The sequence below is a fragment of the Rhinopithecus roxellana genome, chromosome 16 (assembly GCF_007565055.1).
Source record: "Rhinopithecus roxellana isolate Shanxi Qingling chromosome 16, ASM756505v1, whole genome shotgun sequence".
NCBI classification, from domain to species: domain Eukaryota; kingdom Metazoa; phylum Chordata; class Mammalia; order Primates; family Cercopithecidae; genus Rhinopithecus; species Rhinopithecus roxellana.
In genome coordinates this window covers 66,695,274-66,702,344 of record NC_044564.1, presented here as the reverse complement: position 1 = coordinate 66,702,344, position 7,071 = coordinate 66,695,274, and the positions used below count along the sequence as shown (strand labels likewise).

General features: G+C 40.3%; 1 protein-coding gene across 5 annotated transcripts in view; it reads left to right on the top strand.

Moving 5' to 3' along the window:
- The first annotated feature begins 458 nt into the window (after positions 1–458).
- Positions 459–7,071, top strand: part of FREM1 (FRAS1 related extracellular matrix 1) — a 169,314-nt gene continuing 162,701 nt past the window's right edge. For 2 of the 5 annotated variants that reach the window (XM_030920404.1, XM_030920403.1), the window contains exon 1: positions 1,978–2,492. The gene's annotated coding sequence lies outside the window, so the exon portion shown is untranslated. Of the gene's footprint in view, positions 543–771; positions 828–1,977; positions 2,493–7,071 lie in introns of those variants that run through there. The other 3 variants (XM_030920400.1, XM_030920405.1, XM_010389356.2) reach the window with 3 other exon arrangements.

Below are 7,071 nucleotides of genomic sequence, written 5' to 3'. Positions count from 1 at the left end.
TGCTTTTAGGGGAAGAATTCTTTGTTGTTTCTTTGACTAGTTTTTTTTAAATGCCCTAGCTTGGCATTTCAACCTTTTCAAAGAGTATGTTATTGACTGAGGTTGATAATTGTATTATTTCCAGGCCCTTATTCATTTGTGGCAGATAGAAAGAATGACATTTGTATAAACAGGTACTTCAGATTTCAGGACATTTTTGCTAATCTAACTCTAACCGCCTATTTTAGAATATGTTCAGCACAGTTAGGCCAAGCTTCATGTATATAATTAACTTTGCAAAGTTTATGTTTCCTGTAGACCTTTTGAGATATGTTGCAATCTAAGCTTGTTATTTTTTGCTTAGCATGCCGAAGTTGTTTTTCCCATAGAAGTGATATAAAAACATTTATCTCTCTTTCTAGACTAATCCATAAACCTTATTTAGCCCAGATGTTAGAAGAAGCATGTCCATGCAACCACTTATACATAGTATACAATTCCTTTGTCAAATGGATTCCGAGTCTCAACTAACTGCTTCTAAAACCATCTTCATTTCTTTGCAGGTGAGATATTCACAACATGGGCAATTTTAAAAATCAGTTTGAAAATAAAATTGTCTGTTATGCTGTCTTTCTTAACTGTCATTATTAAGACTTTATTTCTTGCCTTTTCAAGATTAATATATGACTCACACATTGTCACTATATTTATTTAATAATAACTGTGTTTAGTAAATGTCTGTTTACTTATAAAGAGTTTAGTGATTCTTAACTTTCACCTACTTATTCTCAGAGCAAACGAAATGAATCAAGAGCTTCTTGAAGATTTGAAATCTCTGCTGACTTTGAGTAAGTGTATAAGCACCATTCATTGCTAAAGTAACCACAAAGCATGTTTTTAAAATAAATAATTTTTTCTCCCTTCTTTTGCATTCTTTCTTCTTTACATTTTTCTCTTTTCTTTCGTCCTCCCTCATATAATTTTCTTTATCATTTTACTCTCTCTTTTCCTTTTTCCTCTCTCTTTTCCTTATGGCTTCCAAAGAAAGGCATATGGTGTTGTGACCTTGTTAGGGGAAACCACTATCTAGGTTGAATTGGATTCACAGTGTTCTATATTTTTGGCAAAGGTTTAGGATAGCCAGACATGTCTGAATATAAACAGTTCCCCCAAAGTGAGTTAATACTTCAAATTCTCTCTTTATGGTTAATTTAAAAGTTAGGCCAGATGGTAGGCCGTTATCTTTTTTTTTCTTGGTGGGAATAAAACACAGGGAAGCATTTTATTAAACAGTTGTTAAGGATCAAGACTTTCACAGACCACTGAATACTGACAAGTTAACTATGTGAATCTCTGTTGAGAGGACAGTTCTTGGCCTGTGATATATCTGAATTATTGGGATCATGAACTATATGCAAATGGATCAGATTAATGGGATCTTTATGAATTTTCAAAAAGAATCAGACACACAAAAAGCCTTACAAACAGAAGAAGTAAGGTAGTATTTAAAAACAGCACCTTAGGATCTAGTTTCATCCCATCTTTTCCCTTAAATGCCATGACAAAAGTTAAAAGGGGTCCTGTCCCTTCTGAATGCTGGGCTTCTCATCTAAATTTCAATAAAAACCTTGCAAGATGGGAATTTGGAAGAGTCTGTGTGAGTATGTAAATGGGTGGGTGTGGGCACATGCGGCCTGCATGTGTGTGCCCCCGTGTGTGTGTGGAGCATGTGTGAGAATGCATGCACATGTGTGGGGTGGGTCACTATGTGTGCATGCATGTGAATGCATTTGCCTGTGTATGTGTCTGTGTGTGGTGACTGTGTGTCTATCGTGTGTGTATGTGTGCCTGTGTGTGTACCTCTGTGAGTGGTTGTGTCTGTATGTGAGTGTGTGTATGCCCATTTGTGAATGTGTGTGTGCCTGTGTCTGAGTGTGTGTGCGCCTGTGTGCTGCAGGCGGGAGAGGCTGCTCCGGCTCGGCGAGTGGCAGAGCAGTTAGTACGAAACTAGTAGTAAGAAAGGAAGCTGAGAAGAGGCTGGGAAGAGGCAACCGACCTCATTAACAAAAGCTCAGTTTTGTCCCTGTGGACCTAACCAGCAGAAGGCACGGGTGAGCGGTGGCTGTCCGCCAGGGAGGTCGGGCTCCTTGTAAACAGTTGAAGGCATCTTTATCATGCCCTTCTCAGGGGGAGTCCTGAGGCTTGGCACTCAGGAAGTTTGCAAAGCTGCAGCAGCTACCTTGTAGAAGATCAGCAAAGAGAGCAAAGTATGTATGTGAACTTCAGTTCTGTATTTTTTGTGAGGTGGGTTAATGGATTTTTAGTAAAAAGAAATCTCAAACACAGCTGACCTGAAAGACTGGAATTTCAGCTCTCTTTCTTCCCGGGGTTCTTTTTCCTCCCCCTTCCTCTCAAAGCCCTTTAAACCAGATTGCCGGGTCAGTGACTCTTATCCTGCCCGCCAGTTTCAAGGGTTTCTAGCTTTTTTGGCTTGGAAAGGAAAACTACTACCTGTAAGTATCTGTTTTATGTGTTTCTTTTCATCGTGACTGTGAATGTTCTGTTAGTAGAATGCCCCAGAGACTGTTTATGGGATATCATTAATGCCAAGTAACAATGCAAGGCATCTGCAAGAGTAGGCTTGCAAAAGTTTAATTCTCCTATTAACTCAGATGGTGGCAACTTGCAGTGTTAGCAAACCAAATGCCAAAAACGGGATTCTTTTTATTACGTGACACAAATTTCTAACTCTCTTTTCAGTCCATCCGCGCTGGCACTGGCCAATGAAATAAGCATTTTTTAACTGTGTAATTTTTTTCTCTGAAATTAGAATGTTTCTTCTCAGCTAAATGAAATGTCAAAAGGAAAAGACACAGAAATGAACAAAACAGATAATATCCTCATGGTACAAACATAGAGAAATTTGGATGAGATGATTTCGGATACCTTTGCTTTAGTTTAGTTATATTTGGAGACATGTTTTAAAAACATGATTTCTATTTCATTTTGGGGAAGAGCGATAGTGCTGGGGGGGCAAAGAAATGGCATTGTTCGGAAGTTTTGGACTGATTTTTAGGCTCTCTCTGCTCAGTACTGAGATTTGGTCCAGAGACTTTGGTGCTTTTGTAAAGAGTTTCTTTTCATTTTATTTTGAAATCCAGGAAACAATTTCTGGCTTACGGAAATAGTTCATTGTTTTTAAGGTATTTAATTTTAATTTTTGATTATTTTGTTGTTGTTGTTACTATTGCACCCAGTCTTGTTGCTTGGTGTGCATTACAAAGCTTAAAATGAGCATTTCCGGGAGCCAATTGGTGTTTATAGCCTGGGAATCTTGCTGGAGAGATTAACCTCTGTGGGGCTGCTTTACAGACCAGAGCTAGTGATTCGAATGCTCTTCAGGTTTCTGCTCTGGAAAACTGACACCCGCTGTTCCTGACTCTAGGTAAAGCTTGAAGAGCTGTGTCTCAGCCCCCTGCTTACACTTGATAAAGGTGCCTTCAGCGCAGCTCTAGGAAACTTTGCTGTTTCTCTTCATCAGGCATTCTGAAAACCTACTATGTGTAAGAACCCCCATTTGCTTGGTGAAAGGCAGGTTCTCAGCCCCCAGGCCCAAAGGATTTTAAACCTGGAGTGGTGCCAGGAATCTTCCCAGGTGATTCTGAAGCAGGTGGGTCACACTTGGGTAAACATTGCTCTACATTATCCTTGACATGAAATTTTTGTCATGTACTTGGTTAATATTAAACCTTATATCTAAATAAGAAGCCTGAGTTTGAGCTGTTGTTGAGCCTAACTTCATGTACAACGTGGTTTTGCATGCTTGACTGACAAACCAGGGCTTTTAAATCAGTTTTCTACCAACCTCATCTTTTTTTTTTTTTCTTGCTCCCCTTCTCATATCTGCCTTTTCATTCCCACAAGGAAAAAAAGGAGTTGAGCAAAGGGACCTGCCTACCATGTTCCCTGCTTTCACATGTTGGGCTGTATGACCTGATCTGCCCCCGCATGGCTAAGCAATGTTTGTTTTGGAAACTTTAAACCCAGGACTGTTCTTAATTATTTCCCAGCCTCCGGGGGCTGCTGGGCTGCTGGAGTTGGGCTAGGCTGAGTTGGGGGAAACTGAGCTGGATTTCATGGAATGGTTCAGGAGCCTCGTTCCTAGAAAATGATTTTTGGATTGGAGCATCCCACAGGGATGAGAAGAAACAAAGTGATTCCTCCATGGTGTTAAAATATACGAAAGTCAGAGCTCAGCTTCCATCCCCATCCTTGCATTTTCTGGCATTTAATATTGATATTAAAAAGAAAACTGGACAGGGCCATCAGAGCCCCTTCCTTTCTTCTCTTTCCTCATTCCAACTATTTAGGTGCACCTGCTACATTCCAGGCTCAGTGCTAATTTCTAAGGATTTCAAAATGCCCACTGGGAATGGTGTGCACAGGGTGCTTGTCTTCATAGTGTTTCAAATCTTAGCTGTTGCTAACCAGCCTTGGAAGAGCCATCTAATCCCTCAAAGCTTCACTTCCTCATCAGTAAAATGAGTCAAATTAAATGAGTTTCAGTGTCGTCCTAGCTCTGATAGTCTGACATTCATAGATATGACTCAGTCTTCTAGACACAGATATGGGATATGAGAGTTTTTCAGCATTTACTTTGAGAATAGGCCTAATTTGGCTAATTGCTTTTCTTCAAAAATTTTCAGATGTATTTCTTTCTCTCACAAAGAACCATGACCGCAGGCATATTGAGTTAGACAAGTGTGACCTTTTCAGGGCATGTAGCCATTCCTTACAATGGGATCCTGTAACTCCCTGGAAAGGCTGTTTCCCTGGGCCAGGTTACATACGAGGGCAGCCTCTTATCTTGTCTGAATCTGATGTCGCTACTCCTTTGGAGAGCTGGGTGGTCTGAAGAGGGCTTGACAGCTTCCACACATGCACAGCTTGCAACCTGACCCTTTCATTCAAGTGATTCAACAGCTTTTGTGCTACCAGGTGAGAGGCTTCAACAGACATCTTTGAGGGGCTGAGTGAAACAAAAAACAAAAGAAAACCCACTCCCTAATGAAATACTGTCTGTACTATATTTTGCCTGTAATGCAGCTTCTCTCACTGCAGTGACTGGAGTGCCATTTCAAAGGGCTCTAAAACTTGGCCATCAAGATAAGAAATTATAGCTATGATTTATGTGCTTTTCTGACAACATCGCCTCTAGCTGTCTGAAGATAATATGTCTGAGTGGAAAACTATTGACTGGAGGACAGGGATCTTGCTAAGTAAGAATATTTTTAAACAAATGTTCATTGCCTCTCATGGGTAAGTTTTTGCAGAAGTCAAAAATAGTTTTTGTTTTCTCCCTTAAACCTGCCTATTTATGGAAGTGATGATAGGTGGGGAAAATGTGTATTAAAAAGTGATGCCCAAAATGCTCTTTTTGTGCATCATCCAAAGGCTGCTAAGATTGCATGTCACTTTTCACTCTCAAGTTTATCCTTGAAACTTTCTTATCTGGCTCCCTAGCAACGGAGGACTGATAAACGCTCCAGGAATGACTGAGCCTCAAGTCCTTTATTGGGTGTTCTGCTTCCCTGGAACTCTTCCCTGCTTTCTATCAAACATTATCAGCTGCTTAGTACTTACAGATGCTCCGTGCACTCTTCTCTTAAAATAAGTAAGCCACAACTTTGTCTCATTAGCTCACAGGCACTGCCATGGTACCTTCATTCTAAGGCCTACAATTCTTGTTAGCACAAAAATGATTTATTTGGTAAATTACAAACTCAAACTACGGTAAAGTTAGGAAGATTGCAGAAAGGATAGATACCGCAGATGAAAATTCATCCAAATATTTAAAATTTGTTAGGCATTTCCTATCAAATCTCTTTCATAGTACAGATTTTTTTTTTTTTTGTAAAAGTGATCTTACACCTTAGAAAGACGACAGAGCAACAACACAACAGCAATACTTTAATTCTGTTTTACCTGAAAGTCCCTCTTCATTATTACATGGTAGGATGGTTCCATTTTACCCAATAAGCATTGTGATTGTTTTAAAACCAGAAGGTAGTATTGATGCAAGAGCCCAAATGTTAAATCAGAGAGGTGCAGTAGGAAAAAATAATGACCTTTGAAAAAATTTCACCTGGGTTCTAATCCTAGGCTACAATGTTCTTTGGTTCTGTAATGTTGGCCAAGTTACTCAGCCGTTTTCCTCGGGGTAAAATGAGGGCATTGGTATTTACCTCACTAGATGTTTGTTTATGGAGCATGATGGTCAAGTGTTTAATAAATATTTCTTCTTTGGGAGACGGCTAATACAGGTGTAATGGCTGAAAAGAAAACAAACATGGCAAGCGACTTAATTTATAGGTGAAAAGAAAAGAGAAACAGGAAATAAAATTACATTCCAGATCCCAATGTCTGGGCAGAACAGATCTCAACCCACCACTCCCCTGGCCTTTAACTCTGATCAGCAGCCTGGTTTTCACTTGATTCTTTTTTTTTTTTTCTGAGACAGAGTCTTGCTTTATCGCCCATGCGGCAGTGCAGTGACGTGATCTCAGCTCACTGCAACCTATGCCTCCCTGGTTCAAGCCGTTCTCCTGCCTCAGCCTCCCAAGTGGCTGGTACTATAGGTGCCTGCCACCACCATGCCTGGCTAATTTTTTTGTATTTTTAGTAGAGACAGGGTTTTGCCATGTTGGCCAGGCTGCTCTTGAACCCCTGACCTCAGGTGATCTGCCCCCCTCGGCCTCCCAAAGTGCTAGGGTTACAGGCATGAGTCATCACCCCTGACCCTCACTTGATTTTTATAGATGGAAAGCCTGAAAGAGATCCGTGAGCTCACAGACTATGAAATTGTTTGGTATGGAGAAATCAAGGGCAATGTGAAAATCATTCTGTCTTCATTTTTTACTGACCCTCCTTATGTAGGTGTTTTAGATAAATGCACAAGGAGATGCATCATTTTGTTTTTCTCAAGATTTTGCTCCATTGTAGCAAGGGGCCCCTCAGGGGTAATGTTTATCTGAGAATTTGAAACTCTGGGCTTACGCTGTTGTGAGCCTGTGAACCATCACCAAAGGAAGG